Below are 20999 nucleotides of genomic sequence, written 5' to 3'. Positions count from 1 at the left end.
ACAGTCACACCACCCTGCTACACAACCAGACACTACATCTATATACCAATACAATGTATCTGTATACCATCACACCACCCTGCTACACAACCAGACACTACATCTATATACCAATACAATGTATCTATATACCATCACACCTCCCTGCTACACAACCAGACACTACGTCTATATACCAATACAATGTATCTATATACCATCACACCGCCCTACTACACAACCAGACACTACATCTATATACCAATACAATGTATCTATATACCATCACACCTCCCTGCTACACAACCAGACACTACATCTATATACCAATACAATGTATCTATATACCATCACACCGCCCTGCTACACAACCAGACACTACATCTGTATCTATATACTAATACAATGTATCTGTATAGGGTCACTCTGCTATATTATGTATCTGTATACCATCACACAGTCATACAATGTATCTGTATATGATGACACTGCACATCTCTACAGTCATATTGATAAGGTGGATGTTGTCGGCTGCTCCTCTACCAGGTGTCTCCGGTGTCCTGGCGCTGATACCGATGGGATAACGATGGGATTAATATAATAATGTACAGAGCACCATGGGATTAATATAATAATGTACAGAGCACCATGGGATTAATATAATAATGTACAGAGCACCATGGGATTAATATAATAATGTACAGAGCACCATGAGATTAATATAATAATGTACAGAGCACCATGGGATTAATATAATAATGTACAGAGCACCATGGGATTAATATAATAATATACAGCACCATGGGATTAATATAATAATGTACAGAGCACCATGGGATTAATATAATAATGTACAGAGCACCATGGGATTAATATAATAATGTACAGAGCACCATGGGATTAATATAATAATGTACAGAGCACCATGGGAATAATATAATAATGTACAGAGCACGATGGGATTAATATAATAATGTACAGAGCACTATGGGATTAATATAATAATGCACAGCACCATGGGATTAATATAATAATGTACAGAGCACCATGGGATTAATATAATAATGTACAGAGCACCATGGGATTAATATAATAATGTACAGAGCACCTTGGGATTAATATAATAATGTACAGCACCATGGGATTAATATAATAATGTACAGAGCACCATGGGATTAATATAATAATGTACAGAGCATCATGGGATTAATATAATAATGTACAGAGCATCATGGGATTAATATAATAATGTACAGAGCACCATGGGATTAATATAATAATGTACAGAGCACCATGGGATTAATATAATAATGTACAGAGCATCATGGGATTAATATAATAATGTACAGAGCACGATGGGATTAATATAATAATGTACAGCATCATGGGATTAATATAATAATGTACAGAGCACCATGGGATTAATATAATAATGTACAGAGCACCATGGGATTAATATAATAATGTACAGAGCACCATGAGATTAATATAATAATGTACAGAGCACCATGGGATTAATATAATAATGTACAGAGCACCATGGGATTATTATAATAATGTACAGAGCATCATGGGATTAATATAATAATGTACAGAGCACCATGGGATTAATATAATAATGTACAGCACCATGGGATTAATATAATAATGTACAGCACCATGGGATTAATATAATAATGTACAGAGCACCATGGGAATAATATAATAATGTACAGAGCACCATGGGAATAATATAATAATGTACAGAGCACCATGGGATTAATATAATAATGTACAGCACCATGGGATTAATATAATAATGTACAGAGCACCATGGGATTAATATAATAATGTACAGAGCACCATGGGAATAATATAATAATGTACAGAGCACCATGGAATTAATATAATAATGTACAGAGCACCATGGGAATAATATAATAATGTACAGCACCATGGGATTAATATAATAATGTACAGAGCATCATGGGATTAATATAATAATGTACAGAGCACCATGGGAATAATATAATAATGTACAGCACCATGGGATTAATATAATAATGTACAGAGCACCATGGGATTAATATAATAATGTACAGAGCACCATGGGATTAATATAATAATGTACAGAGCACCATGGGATTAATATAATAATGTACAGAGCACCATGGGAATAATATAATAATGTACAGAGCACCATGGGATTAATATAATAATGTACAGCACCATGGGATTAATATAATAATGTACAGAGCACCATGGGATTAATATAATAATGTACAGAGCACCATGGGATTAATATAATAATGTACAGAGCACCATGGGATTAATATAATAATGTACAGAGCACCATGGGATTAATATAATAATGTACAGAGCACCATGGGAATAATATAATAATGTACAGAGCACCATGGGATTAATATAATAATGTACAAAGCACCATGGGATTAATATAATAATGTACAGAGCACCATGGGATTAATATAATAATGTACAGAGCACCATGGGATTAATATAATAATGTACAGAGCACCATGGGAATAATATAATAATGTACAGAGCACCATGGGAATAATATAATAATGTACAGAGCACCATGGGATTAATATAATAATGTACAGAGCACCATGGGAATAATATAATAATGTACAGCACCAGTTCTGTCCAAAGGTCTTAAGATTCCATAGTAGGACTAGCACTAAGGCCTGGTTCACATCTGCGTTTGACCGTTCTGTTCTCCTGTCCACCTGAAATATGTGGAGATACAAGTTCTACAAGCAGCACTTTTCTCTTCACATATTTCGTGTGGAAACCGATTGGAGACCACATGGACCCGATTATAGTTTCCTTAGGTAACCACTTTTTTTTATGCGGATAGGTTTCCGTTTCTGGGGTCCCCAAGCTGACTTCCCAAACGGAAACCCGAATGCAGATGTGAACCGGGCCTAAGATCCTATATTACTCAGGCGTTGTGTTGAGGACTGTGTATGTGTAAGATTGTGTAGATTGGTATATTCTGGCATTGGCTGGAGGATCTTCATGAGTTCATCTTAAGCCTTCCATATGTAGAGTTAGCGGCAGGTAGAGGTAGAGAAACACGAGGATACGGTCATGTGTTACCAACCTGGAAGTGGCTGAATGAGACCAGAAGATTTGTTTCTAGAAGTCTTCTCCTGAGTACATATTGTGCAGAGGACAAATAGTCCTCTGGAAAACATGTCTGGCCAGGTGGAATGTCTTTTAGCTGAAATTGTACCACCGGAATTATATAAGAGGGGCCAATAATACGCTGAGGATCTTCTGTCTCACCAGATACACTGAAAGACCACGACAGGTCCTCAGATTTTCTTCAGCTGGACAGAAGTGTGACTGGAAACCAATCTGAGTGAAGAAGCGTGCCCACCGGGCTTGTCGAGGACTCAGGTGGTGTATTGTTTGTAGATATGTCATATTTCATGTCCCATGTAGACAGGGTGTGCGGTCCCCCCCCCCACACACACACACACAAATTATATCTCGACTCTTCAAAGGTGAGCTTACTGGCAAACAGCTCCTTATCACCTATGGAGACCACCGGGCTATAGTCATTATTCAGATCCTCGGTCTATAATCGGTACATGGAACCGCAGACTATAGTCAGTACGGAGATCCCCAAACTATAGTCAGTATTCAGACCACCAGGATAGAGTCAGTATGAAGAACCCCAGGAAACAGTCAGTATAGAGACCTCCAGGCTATAATCAGTACAGAGACCCCTGGACTAAAATCAGTACAAAGATACCCAGGCTATAGTGATTATGGAGACTTGAGATGGTCCTATTGGTTTGTAATGAGTCGAGTTCATCCTGAGTATTCCAAATTGTTGTTTTTTTTTCAAACCTAAACAAATGGTAGTACTACTACTAACAATAAGAATATGGGAGGCAACAGCAACACTGCTTCTGGATTTGGTGGCACCGCCAGTAGCCGAAGGGTTGTTGTAATTCCTGAGAATCAAGATGACGTTTTTGATTATTTAACTGGCTCTTCACAGTCACAGGATATTGCACCCAAGAGTGATGGGATCTTGAGTCAGGCTTCTGTGTGTTCTTCTACAAAAAAACATAATTTGCCACAGGGCCTTTCTGGACTGTCAGCCTTGTCTCTAGTCTGTGGTACTACTCCTGCTACTGGTACTACTATTGCTAGTAGTCGTCCTTGTAGGGGAGCTGGGGGTGGAAATCCATGTCATGATGAAGTGTTAGAAAAAAGAGGGGAAGTTGATAATGACATTACCGAGGATGATTGTCTTGTGCACAGGACCTGGCAGCCTCCCTGGAGCTGCACTGTTGCTGTTACACTCAATGGATCTCCATTACAGCATTATAGTGAGTGGCAGCTAAGCTCTCCCTCTATAGGTGAAGGTGGTGGGGGAGGGTGGCTGGGCGTGAAGGGTACCGAACCCTCTGGTCTTGCAGGAGCAACATGACGCCCTCTCCTGGCAGCAGAATGTGCTGCATGGTCTTCGCTCACTATGAGGAATGATAATCCCATAAATGAAAATCAACAAGAGATTATGAAGATAATCTTGTTTCCCTCAGTCCTAACAGCGGCACAAGACCCCAGTTGTGCCGCTGGTAGGGACGACAGGGAACAGAAAAATCTCTAGTCTGCAAAATTGTACAAAATGTTATTAGTATCCAAAGAAGATAAACAGAGAAAAGAGAGGAGAGGTCGGGGAGCTTCATGTGAACAAGGCCTATAAATATATGAGAGAACAGTGGCAGGTTATAAAGGATCATATAAATGTAACACCGACTATAGATTTTATGTCTTTTTACAGACTCTGTATAGCCGTACATATGCAGCGAGGTAAATAAATCACATGACATATATTGCTGTCTTATCCACACGTATAAGCAAACATCTAAAAATCCCGGGCACGTAGGCCCAAGCACTACTCAGACATACAGTATATACACATGAGCGGAAGATATTATACTCACCTATAGATAAACAGTTCATCCACGTGCCAGGACACACCGTCACCTCCTCCTGCAGCCCCTACACACATTTTGTGTCTTCTTCGTCAGGTGGAGGACACAGGAACATGTCCATATATAGTAAGGGGATCGCTTGTAGGCAGTTTACCTAAACGATATCGGCGCCATTATCCCTCCAGCTCCTATCATTGCAGGTCTCACCATAGTACACTCAATCAATCCTCGCGCATGCGCAAAACACCGCACACTCAGCAACACCATGGGAGCAAATTCTCCCCACCCACATGACTTCTCGCGAGACAGATCCCACAGAGCTCATACATCAAATGCTCAGTATAGAACACTAGACCGGAGCATGCGTGACCGTATCCATATTCTATAGGGGAAAAAGACAAGAGCAGTCATGTTCCAAATAAAGAAATATATATGAGCAAACAATAATCTCATGTAAGAGTGAAAATATCAGAAAGAAAATAAATCTATGTGAAATAATATATGTGTGTAAGAGAATAAGAAGTAGTGAGTAATAGTGAGCGTATGACGGTGTAAGACATAGTGAGTAATAGTGAGCGTATGACGGTGTAAGACATAGTGAGTAATAGTGAGCGTATGACGGTGTAAGACATAGTGAGTAATAGTGAGCGTGTGACGGTGTAAGTAAGACATAGTGAGTAATAGTGAGTGTATGACGGTGTAAGACATAGTGAGTAATAGTGAGTGTCTGACGGTGTAAGTAAGACATAGTGAGTAATAGTGAGCGTATGACGGTGTAAGACATAGTGAGTAATAGTGAGCGTGTGATGGTGTAAGACATAGTGAGTAATAGTGACTGTGTGACGGTGTAAGACATAGTGAGTAATAGTGAGTGTATGACGGTGTAAGACATAGTGAGTAATAGTGAGTGTCTGACGGTGTAAGTAAGACATAGTGAGTAATAGTGAGTGTATGACGGTGTAAGACATAGTGAGTAATAGTGAGTGTGTGACGGTGTAAGACATAGTGAGTAATAGTGAGTGTGTGACGGTGTGAGTAAGACATAGTGAGTAATAGTGAGCGTGTGATGGTGTAAGACATAGTGAGTAATAGTTAGTGTGTGATGGTGTAAGACATAGTGAGTAATAGTGAGCGTGTGATGGTGTAAGACATAGTGAGTAATAGTTAGTGTGTGATGGTGTAAGACATAGTGAGTAATAGTGAGTGTGTGACGGTGTAAGACATAGTGAGTAATAGTGAGCGTGTGACAGTGTGAGTAAGACATAGTGAGTAATAGTGAGCGTGTGACGGTGTAAGACATAGTGAGTAATAGTGAGCGTTTGACGGTGTAAGACATAGTGAGTAATAGTGAGCGTGTGATGGTGTAAGACAGTGAGTAATAGTGAGCGTGTGACGGTGTAAGACATAGTGAGTAATAGTGACTGTGTGACGGTGTAAGTAAGACATAGTGAGTAATAGTGAGTGTATGACGGTGTAAGACATAGTGAGTAATAGTGAGTGTCTGACGGTGTAAGTAAGACATAGTGAGTAATAGTGAGTGTATGACGGTGTAAGACATAGTGAGTAATAGTGAGTGTGTGACGGTGTGAGTAAGACATAGTGAGTAATAGTGAGCGTGTGATGGTGTAAGACATAGTGAGTAATAGTTAGTGTGTGATGGTGTAAGACATAGTGAGTAATAGTTAGTGTGTGATGGTGTAAGACATAGTGAGTAATAGTGAGTGTGTGACGGTGTAAGACATAGTGAGTAATAGTGAGCGTGTGACGGTGTAAGTGAGTAAGACATAGTGAGTAATAGTGAGCGTGTGACGGTGTAAGACATAGTGAGTAGAGATGAGCGAACATTGTTCTATCGAACTCATGTTCGATCGGATATTAGGCTGTTCGGCATGTTCGAATCGAATCGAACACCGCGTGGTAAAGTGCGCCATTACTCGATTCCCCTCCCACCTTCCCTGGCGCCTTTTTTGCTCCAATAACAGCGCAGGGTAGGTGGGACAGGAACTACGACACCGGTGACGTTGAAAAAAGTAGGCAAAACCCATTGGCTGCCGAAAACATGTGACCTCTGATTTAAAAGAACAGCGCCGCCCAGGTTTGCGTCATTCTGAGCTTGCAATTCACCGGGGGCGGAGGTTTCCGTCCAGCTAGCTAGGGCTTAGATTCTGGGTAGGCAGGGACAGGCTAGGATAGGAAGGAGAAGACAACCACAACAGCTCTTATAAGAGCTAAATTCCAGGGAGAAGCTTGTCAGTGTAACGTGGCACTGACGGGCTCAATCGCCGCAACCCAGCTTTCCCAGGATCCTGAATGGAATACACTGACAGTGTATTCCCGTATACCCTATATATACACCCCAAATCCCCGTTCCAACGGTGTGCCCCCCCCCCCACCTTCACCTCAGAAATACCCTGCAAGTCCCCTAGCAATAGAATTGGGGCTATATACACCCACTATTTTTGCTACTGCCATATAGTGCCAGTTTCTGACTGGGAATTCAAAGAATATATTGGGGTTACGTGCACCCACAATTTTTACTACTGGTATACAGTGCCATTGTCTGACTGGGAATTCAAAGAATATATGGGGGTTATGTGCACCCACAATTTTTGCTACTGCTATACAGTGCCATTGTCTGACTGGGAATTCAAAGAATATATTGGGGTTACGTGCACCCACAATTTTTGCTACTGCTATACAGTGCCATTGTCTGACTGGGAATTCAAAGAATATATTGGGGTTACGTGCACCCACAATTTTTACTACTGGTATACAGTGCCATTGTCTGACTGGGAATTCAAAGAATATATTGGGGTTATGTGCACCCACAATTTTTACTACTGGTATATAGTGCCATTGTCTCACTGGGAATTCAAAGATTATATTGGGGTTATGTGCACCCACAATTTTTACTACTGGTATACAGTGCCATTGTCTGACTGGGAATTCAAAGAATATATGGGGGTTACGTGCACCCACAATTTTTGCTACTGCTATACAGTGCCATTGTCTGACTGGGAATTCAAAGAATATATTGGGGTTACAAATACCCTCATTTCTTGCTACTGCCATATAGTGCCAGTTTCTGACTGGGAATTCAAAGAATATATTGGGGTTACGTGCACCCACAATTTTTGCTACTGGTATACAGTGCCATTGTCTCACTGGGAATTCCACAAATAATTTGGGGATTCATTCACCCTACATCTCAGGCTCTTGCCATATTCACCCAGGTTGTCAGTGCTGCACCAGCTCGTTCCCAGACAGCTTGGCCCGAAAAACACGTTACCTATATAGAGGATTTGGACAATGAAGACAACATGTTCTAAATCTAATGTCTGCACCTTCTCCAGAATTAAAATAAAGGCAGCGTTTAACTTTCAAATAGCACTGCACAAAGGAAGAGCTTATCAGCTTGTCTCATGACATGCTACTGAAAAGTGTCATTTGTGTATCTTAATGTAAATATAGTTGTATAAGCTTTTTGGGTTTTAGGCACTGCCAAGTTATTTATTACCACCCGCTCCCTTATAATGATGATGACGCCAAAGTCACTGTGGGTGTTCAGAGCTCACAGCTTTGGTTGACATTTGTCTTGCTCTCTGTCGGTACCAGCTGTCTTTTTGGATACCGTAAAGTTATGTTGACTTTATTAACAGCTATAGAAGCTTTAGCCAGGTTGTGACGGTGTGTAACCCTAACAACACTAAGTGGGATACACATTAATAGTCAGTCTATGTACGCTAAACGTATCACTGAAGTAATTTTTTTTCCCTCTCCCCTAATATAAGAAAGGAACAGACATTAGACCTAGACCGGGGTTCGAGGCTTGTAAAAATCCAGTATTATTTGTTCTTCATGATGTGAAATATGTGTTGAAAAGCAACCCAAGATGAAGTCAGCCATGTGTTCCAGTGTGTTACTTGGCATGCCTTTGCTGGCCCCAACTGTAAGGGTCACTCTCCATTTCCTCCATTTTCCACTCCCCTTCACACCATTTGTGGTGAAGCAATGGGATGCACTGAAGTGCACCCTCTAGCCTCGTGTGGGACAGGGACATCAGATGCCACTCCAACCCCCTCGTCTTCCTCCGCCAGCCAACGGTGCGAAGATGAGAGGAGTGTGCTCTGAATGTTTTCTGCCTAGCAGAGGCTAGTTCTCACTTACGAAAATGGCCCCACTTTGACCTGTATATCAGGCACAACGGTGTAGGTTTCAAAGAAACATGGCACCAACAAGTTGGAAAACGTGGGCCATGCGTGGACCGTGTTTGAGTCTGGCAAGCTCCAGATCTGCTACCAGGTTCCAGCCATTATCACAGGCGCAAAAATGCCAGGCCCCAGGTGTAGCAGGGAAAAAAAAATGCCATCTCAGCCAGGATGGCATCCCTGACCTCGGAGGCACTGTGCTGTCTGTCCCCCAAGCTGATCAGTTTCAGCACTGGCTGCTGGTCTGGACTGCAGCGCCAGCCCTGTCAACAGTGGGAGAGGCAGTGGCCGCCAGGCCAAACGACGATTATCCTGCGCTTGCTCTCACCCACTGAGCCCAGGGCTTGCCTTCCAAATGATGGCACCCGCAAGAGGTGGTGAGATTCCTCTCCGCAGATCTCCAACCCATCTTGGACTTGCAAATTGCACTAAATTTGTCATGTAACTGACATGTATATGATGAGTCTATCCATTGTCTGTTCATTTTGGTGAAAGTCAGCCTGTCAGCTGACAGACAGCTGTGCTTGTCAGTGATGATGTCACCGGCTGCTTGTACCCCCAGTTTTTGCTGCTTAGCTTGCCTCCACATCCACACTGCTTTTGCCCCTACACATCACCCCTATCCATGCCTGTGCCTCTAGCCATAAGTCTGCCACCCATGGAAACTCATGGTGCAGAAAGTGAGGGAGCTGACTCTGAGGAACCCTTGGGTTTTGTAGCTGGTACTCCATCAAAGGTCTCTGCTGCTCACACACCCTGCTGAACATACGGTATCTAGGGTTAGAGCGTGTGGTGACCTCGCACAACAGTAGGTGCTTCAGGCAGATGTAGGCCTTGCTGGAGTGTATTGCGGCTAGCTCCAGGTACTGTAGACTTGGGAAAGTGGGTGTCCAAGTGCCGCACTTTCACCCTTAGCTCAGCTAATTTGGGGTATGTTTTTAAAAATCATTGCACCACTACATTGAACACGTGGGCCAGGCATAGAACGTGTTGGAGGCTGGCAAGCTCCAGAGCCCTCCAACAAGCTAAAAAAGCCTGGCCCCAGGGGCAGCGGGGATAAACAAATTGCCATCTCATCCAGGATGGCATCCCTGACCTCAGAGGCAGTGTGCTGTCCGTCTCCCAAACTGATGAGCTTCAGCCCAGCCTGCTGACGTCTCCCCACACCAGTGTTGCAGCGTTTTCAGCTCGTAGCTGGGGTCAATCTAACAGCGGAGGAGGAGGAGGGTGGTGTTTCAGCCCTCCTCCCAGGAATGTTTTGTGGGGAGACAAGTCAGGAAAATTCTTGAAACGGGAGAGTTTTGCATCTTTGCCCTTGCTACCTATGGACATCCCTTTGCCTCTAGCCACCATTTTCCCTGTTTTGCTTGCCTCCACATCCACACTGCTTTTGCCCCTAGACATCACCCCAGTCCATGCCTTAGCTTGTACCCCCAGTTTTTCCTGCTTAGCTTGCCTCCACATCCACACTGCTTTTGCCCCTAGACATCACCCCAGTCCATGCCTTAGCTTGTACCCCCAGTTTTTCCTGCTTAGCTTGCCTCCACATCCACACTGCTTTTGCCCCTAGACATCATCCCTATCCATGCCTCTGCCCCTAGCCATAACTCTGCCACCCCTGGAAACTCATGGTGCAGAAACTTTGGGAGCTGACTTTGAGGAACCCTTGGGTTTTGTAGATGGAACTCCATCAAAGGTCTGTGCAGCTCACACACCCTGCTCAAGATATGGTATTGTAGGGTTTCAGCGTGTGTGAATGACGGACAACAGCCTGTGTTTGGACAGATGTAGGCCTTGCTAGAGTGTTTTTAGGCTAGCAGCGACTCCTGCGCACTTGCAAAAGTGGGCGCACAAGCGCCGCATTTTCAACAGTAGCTTCGGTACATTTGGGTATGTTTTTAAAAAACTTTGCACCACTAGGTTAGACGTGGGCCAAACATGGAACGTGTTGGAGGCTGGCAAGCTCCAGAGCCGCTACCAGGTTCCAGCCATTATCACAGGCGTAAAAATGCCAGGCCCCAGGTGTAGCAGGGAAAAAAAAATGCCATCTCAGCCAGGATGGCATCCCTGACCTCGGAGGCACTGTGCTGTCTGTCCCCCAAGCTGATGAGCTTCAGCACCGCCTGCTGACGTCTCCCCACACCAGTGTTTTAGCGTTTGCCGCTAGTAGCTGTGGTGGAGGTTGCAGCGTCGTAGGGTTTCAGTCTACTCCTGCCATGAATTTTGGCCTGGGAGAGGAGATAGGCCACCCCAGTTTGCACCCGGGGAACAGACTCCACCACATTCACCCTGCCTGTCATTAAAGATAAGCACTGCAGCATCCCTGACCACAGGCGCTTGTCCAAGTGTCGGTGGTCAAGTGGACCTTGCAGCAAAGCGCGGAACTAAGGGCCCACCTGATGTTGAGTGACACGTGCTGGTGCAAGGCGGGGACGCCACACCGGGAGAAGTTGAGACGGCTAGGGACGGCATAGTGAGGTGCCACAGTTGCCATCAGGTCCGGGAAGGCGGGAGTTTCAACAAGCCGGAACGCCAACCTCTCCTGGGCCAGCAGTTTAGCGATGTTGGCGTTCTAGGCTTGCGTGGGTGGGTGGTTAGCGGTGTATTTCTGCCGGCGCTCCAATGTCTGAGAGATGGTGGGTTGTTGTAAAGAAGCGCCTGATGGTGCCTTTGATGGTGCAGGAGAAGGAGATAAGACAGAAACAGGGGAGGATGAGGGAGAAGTCAACAAAGTGGCGGAGGCAGATGAAGTGATGTCCTGGCTCGTCCTCTGGAGTGCATCGCCAGCACTGTGAGCAGAGGCAGTGGCATGAACGGCGGGCGACGTTTGTCCTGCCGTTGCTGCCTGCCACTGATTCCATTGCTTGGATTCCAAATGACGGTGCATTGAAGTGGTGGACAGGTTGCTCTTCTCAGGGCCCCTACTCGATTTCGAGAGGCAAATTGTGTAGACGACACTATATCTGTCCTCGGCGCATTCCTTGAAAAAACTCTACACCTTCAAGAAACGTGCCCTCGATGGGGGAGTTTTTCTGGGCTGGGTACAAAAGGGAACATCTTCGGACATTCCGGGTCTGGCCTGGCTTCGGCAAAGCAGCTGACCTCTGCCTCTGGACATGTCTCTGCCTCTAGCTACCCTTTTTGGTGCTGCACCTGCCTCAACATCCACACTACTTTCCCAGCTTGACATCTGCCTTGTCCAGGTGGGGTCGGTGTCCTCGTCGTCCACCACCTCCTCTTCCAACTCCTGTCTCGCTTCCTCCTCCACAATGCGCATGTCAACTGGCTGCCCTGACAGCAACTGCGTCTCATCGTCGTCGATGAGGGTGGGTTGCTGGTCATCCGCCACCAAATCGACCGGAGATGGAATGGAGGAGACTCTAGTGTTTGAGCATCTGGACACAGATACTCGTCTGTTAGGTCCGTGGAATCGCGAAATGGAGGGGCAGGTTGCGGTACAGTCAAAGGAAGGGAGAACAGCTCTGGGGAGCAGGGACAGTTGGGGTTATTGTTCTGGGAAGATTGGGAATTTTGGGTGGAAGGAGGACAAGACTGTTGGGTAAGAGGAGGTAGAGGCTGACTGGCTGGTGGACAATGTGCTTTAAGCGTTATCCGACAGCCATTGCAAGACCTGTTCCTGGTTCTCGGGCCTACTAATCTTTGTACCATTCAGCCTAGTTAATGTGGAACTTTTGTGCAAAGCGCAGAACTTAGGGCCCGCCTGATGTTAAGGGACACACACTGGTACAAGGCTCAACTCACCCTAAGGGCCAAAAACACTGCTGGTGCAAGGCTCTACTCATGCCAAGGGCCTCAATCTCTGCTGGGAGCTCAGCTTAAGGTCCTGTAACTTTGTTTGGAAGGGCTCATGTTAAGGGCTAGAAAAGTGAATTTTGGAAGGTCTTACCACATCACACACACACACACACACACACACACACACACACACACACACACACACACACTCAAAATGACAGTTAAGGGTGAGGGCTTTTGGAATTCCCATTGCCTATTCCATTTGTGGTTGTCATGGGGAACGTGATTTAAAGGGGTGGTTGTTACTGTTTGTTGAGCTTAAATTGGGGTTTGTGTCCATCCATTTGGGGAGTAAAGAAGGTTTCCAGGTATTTTCCCACTTTGATAGAGGTTTTTTTGAATGTGGAAAGTGTGTAGTTGTTAGGCTGTGATGTTGGGGTAATAGAGGGTCTTTGGTGTGTTAGATGCCCCCAGACATGCTTCCCCTGCTGTCCCAGTGTCATTCCAGAGGTGTTGGCATCATTTCCTGGGGTGTCATAGTGGACTTGGTGACCCTCCAGACACGGATTTGGGTTTCCCCCTTAACGAGTATCTGTTCCCCATAGACTATAATGGGGTTCGAAACCCGTTCGAACACACGAACAGTGAGCGGCTGTACGAATCGGATTTCGAACCTCGAACATTTTAGTGTTCGCTCATCTCTAATAGTGAATAATAGTGAGCGTGTGATGGTGTAAGACATAGTGAGTAATAGTGAGCGTGTGACGGTGTAAGACAAAGTGAGTAATAGTGAGCGTGTCACGTGTAAGACATAGTGAGTAATAGTGAGCGTGTGACGGTGTAAGACATAGTGAGTAATAGTGAGCGTGTGACGGTGTAAGACATAGTGAGTAATAGTGAGCGTGTGACGGTGTAAGACATAGTGAGTAATAGTGAGCGTGTGACGGTGTAAGACATAGTGAGTAATAGTGAGCTTGTGACGGTGTAAGACATAGTGAGTAATAGTGAGCGTATGGCGGTGTAAGACATAGTGAGTAATAGTGAGCGTATGATGGTGTAAGACATAGTGAGTAATAGTGAGCGTATGACGGTGTAAGACATAGTGAGTAATACTGAGTGTGTGACGGTGTAAGACATAGTGAGTAATACTGAGTGTGTGACGGTGTAAGACATAGTGAGTAATAGTGAGCGTATGACGGTGTAAGACATAGTGAGTAATACTGAGTGTGTGACGGTGAAAGTAAGACATAGTGAGTAATAGTGAGCGTATGACGGTGTGAGTAAGACATAGTGAGTAATAGTGAGTGTGTGACTGTGTAAGACATAGTGAGTAATAGTGAGCGTATGACGGTGTAAGTAAGACATAGTGAGTAATAGTGAGCGTATGACGGTGTAAGTAAGACATAGTGAGCGTGTGACGGTGTAAAAACACAACAATAACTAAGAATATGCAATCAAAAAGTGAAAATGTTTATAGCTGGCTGTATCCTTCACTAAAGGTTTGAGGATACCCTCCACCCATGCAAAGTTTTTTTGTTTTTTACAATCAAAAAGTGAGAGGCTTAAAGGGATCCTATTATTAAAATGCTATTTTTTTCCCTAACACGTTGGAATAGCCTTAAGAAAGCCTCCTCTTCTCCTACCTTTAGGTGTCTTCTCTGCGCCGCCGTTCCGTAGAAATCCTAGTTCATCGGTATGCAAATAAGTTCTCTCGCAGCACTGGGGGCGTCCTCAATGCTGTGAGAGAACTCTCCAGCGCCGCCTCCATCTTCATCTGGAATGGCCTCTCCCTGTGTCTTCTTCCAGCGCTGGCTTCAAACTTCTAGGCATGTGCAGTCGGCTATGCTGTCGGGCCTCGGGCGGCCACTTTGTTTGTGGCCGCTTATGCAGTAAGCTGGGGTAAGCGGCCACAAGAAAATGACCGTGGGCATGCACACCCGGCTCTGCACGAAGCCCGTCCATGTCAGGGGGATCTGCGCTCTCTGGTGATGAAGACAAGTCACAGGCCAAGGAGTTCAGGAGAAAACTCCCTTTATTGAGATATCTATAAAACAGATAGGCGCCGACGCGTTTCAGGCCCTTTTTCAAGTGCAAAGTAACAAGTCCCGTCGGGCCAGGTGCGTAAGTCATGTGTGTGGGGAGAACTTGCTCCCGTGGTGTTGCTGAGTGAGCGGTGTTTTGCGCATGCACGAGGATTGGTTGGTGGAGGTGACGGTGAGTCCTGGTACATGTGGATAAACTGTTTATCTATAGGTGAGTATAATATCTTCCGCACATGTGTATATACTGTATGTCTGAGTAGTGCTTGGGCCTACGTGCCCAGGATTGTTAGATGTTTGCTTATACGTGTGGATAAGACAGCAATATACGTCATGTGATTTATGCACGGCTATATAAAGTTTACTATGTGGCCATGAAGACCTGTAGACGGTGTTACATTTATATGATCCTGTATAACCTGCCACTGTTGTCTCATATATTTATAGGCCTTGTTCACATGAAGCTCCCCGACCTCTCCTCTCTTTTCCTGGTTTGGACACTAAGAACATTTTTGTATGATTTTGCAGACTAGAGGTTTTGTGTCGTCTCTGTACCCGGGATATTCTCTGCTGGTCACACAGACATATCAGTGATTTGGGGACAGTTACAGATTCGCTCGTCATATAGGAGAGTCTTCTCCGTCTCCTGGGGTGTCGGACTATTTCTATAGGGGTCTATATATGTAACCCTGGACCAAACCGCGGTGAGATTTGTTCAGTCCTATGAGAGGTGCGCTATTCCCAAAATGATGAGGGATAAAGGAGACGTGGCCTGGATTCCACCTGCCAAACGTTATCTATAGGAGATGCAGAGACAGGAGTCAGTATGGGGGAGCCCCAGTATTGGGGACAAGGGGCTTGATGTTACGCCTATACTCACCACGGCTCCGGCTCATGGGTACGGAACATGAGTGTTGTCTATCCAGTTACTGACATCCCAATTCTATGCACCCAATGGGATGACTTGTCTCCTAAAGCGTCTTCTGGGCACCATTCTCCGATGTGTATGGCACCTCTCTTGTGTTATGGCCTTCTGGATGAAGACAAATTCCTCTCTCCGTCTTGGCCCATGCCATGGCTCCTTGAGTCTCCACCCGCCATCAGATTCCCCGCCCAATATTAATAGGGTGGCTCAGTGGTTAGCATGGTGGCTCAGTCATTTAAAGCACTTATTGCTTGCAGTGTCCAACTCAGGGGAACACTTGGGAGCAGAGTTAGTATTGTCCCCCCTGAATATCTTGGATTCTTCCACATTCCATAAACAATCCTGCCGTGATAATTTACATTAGGACTGGTGTATCTCAGCCGAGTCTATAGAGGTCGTCTGTATTACAGGTGTGTATAGGGGAGGGGCGACCAATATACACCTAGCTAGGAGACTCCTGACACTCAGACCAGTAACAGAGGCAGAGGTGTCAGGATGGAAACAGTCATCAGGATGATAAAGATGGAAACAGTCATCAGGATGATAAAGATGGAAACAATCATCAGGGTGATAAAGGTAACTCCAAATAATATTCTCATGTCTACTATATATAACACCGCCATATCAGTGACCACTACTTGTTATGTGATTGTTATATCGATATATTAGTACTATTATTATATATTACCACTACAGCTCTGCTATATATAACACCACAATATCAGTGACCATTACTAGCTATATGATTATTACATAGATATAGTATTATATATTACCACTACAGCTCTGCTATATATAACACCACCATATCAGTGACCATTACCAGTACTGTGATTATTATATACATTATTACTATTATATATTACCACTACAGCTCTGCTATATGTAATACCGCCATATCAGTGACCATTATTAGCTATATGATTATTACATATAGTATATTTTACCACTACAGCTTTGCTATATACTGTATAACACCGCCATATCAGTGACCATTACCAGTACTGTGATTATTATATACATTATTACTATTATATATTACCACTACAGCTCTGCTATATATAACACCACCATATCAGTGACCATTACTAGCTATATGATTATTACATAGATATACTATTGTATATTACCACTACAGCTCTGCTATATATGGCTGTATTATTACTGTGAGGAGGTGACAGGCAGAGTGCTGGAGTCCCGCTATATCTCCCCCTGGTTTCTAGCCTATGTGTGGTCCAGGGCAGGTCTGGGTTAGGTCTCAGCCCCAGGTTTGGGTCATTGGCTCATTACATATAAGGCTGCAGAGCCTGCACTTCAGGGCAGATCCTGGGAGGAGAGGAGGCGCCGGGGTCTGTTCTGACACTGAGAGCCTGGTGTTACGGTACAGTGTTTTTTTTGGTTGATACATGTGGCTTGTAGTAAGCCCCGCTTACAGTATCCTGTTTAGTTAGTGCTCAGACGGGCAGGATTTTGTTTGACGTTATTTTGCCTGAAAGCCGTATTTTATTTTGCTCATTTTTGTGCCTGATGTGAAGGTTTATTTGTTTTGCTTTTTTTCTTAAATAAATTGCTTTCCTGCAGGATTTGTGTCCTTGTGAAACAAACACATACAAAAACAACCGCATACACACAGTGTAAGAATTGCTGTCAATCACTATTATATAAGCAGTGAGCAGCAAAAAAATGACTGGAAAACACATAGCAAGGAAAAGGAGGTGGACGAAGAGACCCTTGTGCAAGTACTACTAACAATAAACATGTGGGTAGCAACAGCAACACTACTTTTGGTGGCACTGCCAGAAACCACAGGATTGTTGAACTTCCTCAGAATGAACATGAAGTTTTGCATTATTTAGCTAGCTCATCTCAGTCACAGGAGACTATTGCATCTGAGAGTGATGTGATCTTGAGTCAGGCTTCTTTGTGTTCTTTCTCCTCCTACATGACACATCATTTACTGCAGGGCCTTTCTGGACAGTCAGTTGTATCTTCTTCCCATTCTTCACTGACACAGATCCCTGGTAGTGACGTGGCATTTTGTGAGCAATCTATTTCTCCTAGTCAGAGAAGTCTTCCTCCTCTTTTTGATGAGCCATATAACACTCAGCATTGTGTGCAAGCAGAAGAGGAAGACACGATGACTTGTTTCTGATGCTGCTGGCGGCAACAACTACATGCCGTAAACTCAGGTGTGGGAATTATTTTGTACAAGCTACTGTCGGTGCAGCCACTGATGGAGGTCGACCTCGATGGAGGATACCTAGCAGCAGAAGAACAGAGAGCTAGCAAAGGTGCTGCTAAGAAAGGTGGTATGATGGAGAGAAGGGGCGATATACCCCGCACACACCTCAGATACCTAGTATCACATACAGAGCCTATCCCTCCCCGGCTCATAGACAGGCTCAGGTCAGCCCAGGGTGTTATCAATGAGACAGGCCAACAATCAGATGTGATAAGATCCATCACCCCCGAGCAGCGCCATGTGTCAGCCGTACATAGGGGACTGTGCTGTAATGTGAAGGGTCTGGTGGATATAACACACCAGGAAAACGGGAAAGGGGAGCAGAAACAAATGCAAGGGGATATCTATGGCCCCAATCTGCTAGAGCTGGTCTTATGCCAGGTCCTACACAAATTCACATTTACAATATAGCCATAAAATATCAGCTGCAGCGCCCCCATAAGGTGTAATACCATATCCGGACATAAACTCCGATTTATTCATCTTCTTAGGAAATAAACAAAATATATTCGAGACCAAAGCTAACGAATCCCAGGGAAAGTTATCAGAGAAGCTTCCTGCCACAAGAGGGCAACACATAGCTAATAATCCTGTCACAGGAATACATACTGCACAGTACCACTTCTATAGTCCTGTATATACGGACAGTGCACAGTACCACTTCTCTAGTCCTGTATATATGGACAGTGCACAGTACCACTTCTATAGTCCTGTATATACGGACAGTGCACAGTACCACTTCTCTAGTCCTGTATATACGGACAGTGCACAGTACCACTTCTCTAGTCCTGTATATATGGACAGTGCACAGTACCACTTCTCTAGTCCTGTATATATGGACAGTGCACAGTACCACTTCTCTAGTCCTGTATATACGGACAGTGCACAGTACCACTTCTCTAGTCCTGTATATATGGACAGTGCACAGTACCACTTCTCTAGTCCTGTATATATGGACAGTGCACAGTACCACTTCTCTAGTCCTGTATATACGGACAGTGCACAGTACCACTTCTCTAGTCCTGTATATAAGGACAGTGCACAGTACCACTTCTCTAGTCCTGTATATATGGACAGTGCACAGTACCACTTCTCTAGTCCCGTATATACGGACAGTGCACAGTACCACTTCTCTAGTCCTGTATATACGGACAGTGCACAGTACTACTTCTCTAGTCCTGTATATATGGACAGTGCACAGTACCACTTCTCTAGTCCTGTATATACGGACAGTGCACAGTATCACTTCTCTAGTCCTGTATATACGGACAGTGCACAGTACCACTTCTCTAGTCCTGTATATACGGGCAGTGCACAGTACTACTTCTCTAGTCCTGTATATACGGACAGTGCACAGTACCACTTCTCTAGTCCTGTATATACGGACAGTGCACAGTACCACTTCTCTAGTCCTGTATATACGGGCAGTGCACAGTACTACTTCTCTAGTCCTGTATATACGGACAGTGCACAGTACCACTTCTCTAGTCCTGTATATACGGACAGTGCACAGTACTACTTCTCTAGTCCTGTATATACGGACAGTGCACAGTACCACTTCTCTAGTCCTGTATATATGGACAGTGCACAGTACCACTTCTCTAGTCCTGTATATACGGACAGTGCACAGTACTACTTCTATAGTCCTGTATATACGGACAGTGCACAGTACCACTTCTCTAGTCCTGTATATACGGACAGTGCACAGTACTACTTCTCTAGTCCTGTATATACGGACAGTGCACAGTACTACTTCTATAGTCCTGTATATACGGACAGTGCACAGTACCACTTCTCTAGTCCTGTATATACGGACAGTGCACAGTACCACTTCTCTAGTCCTGTATATACGGACAGTGCACAGTACTACTTCTCTAGTCCTGTATATATGGACAGTGCACAGTACCACTTCTCTAGTCCTGTATATACGGACAGTGCACAGTACCACTTCTCTAGTCCTGTATATACGGACAGTGCACAGTACCACTTCTCTAGTCCTGTATATATGGACAGTGCACAGTACCACTTCTCTAGTCCTGTATATACGGACAGTGCACAGTACCACTTCTCTAGTCCTGTATATACGGACAGTGCACAGTACTACTTCTCTAGTCCTGTATATATGGACAGTGCACAGTACCACTTCTCTAGTCCTGTATATACGGACAGTGCACAGTACCACTTCTCTAGTCCTGTATATATGGACAGTGCACAGTACCACTTCTCTAGTCCTGTATATACGGACAGTGCACAGTACCACTTCTCTAGTCCTGTATATATGGACAGTGCACAGTACCACTTCTCTAGTCCCGTATATACGGACAGTGCACAGTACTACTTCTCTAGTCCTGTATATATGGACAGTGCACAGTACCACTTCTCTAGTCCTGTATATACGGACAGTGCACAGTACTACTTCTCTAGTCCTGTATATATGGACAGTGCACAGTACCACTTCTCTAGTCCTGTATATACGGACAGTGCACAGTACCACTTCTCTAGTCCTGTATATACGGACAGTGCACAGTACCACTTCTCTAGTCCTGTATATACGGACAGTGCACAGTACCACTTCTCTAGTCCTGTATATAAGGACAGTGCACAGTACCACTTCTCTAGTCCTGTATATATGGACAGTGCACAGTACCACTTCTCTAGTCCTGTATATAAGGACAGTGCACAGTACCACTTCTCTAGTCCTGTATATACGGACAGTGCACAGTACCACTTCTCTAGTCCTGTATATACGGACAGTGCACAGTACCACTTCTCTAGTCCTGTATATACGGACAGTGCACAGTACCACTTCTCTAGTCCTGTATATACGGACAGTGCACAGTACCACTTCTCTAGTCCTGTATATACGGACAGTGCACAGTACCACTTCTC

Source organism: Leptodactylus fuscus (assembly GCF_031893055.1).
Source record: "Leptodactylus fuscus isolate aLepFus1 chromosome 5 unlocalized genomic scaffold, aLepFus1.hap2 SUPER_5_unloc_1, whole genome shotgun sequence".
Lineage (NCBI taxonomy): Eukaryota > Metazoa > Chordata > Amphibia > Anura > Leptodactylidae > Leptodactylus > Leptodactylus fuscus.
Note: the sequence above shows the minus strand (reverse complement) of the source record.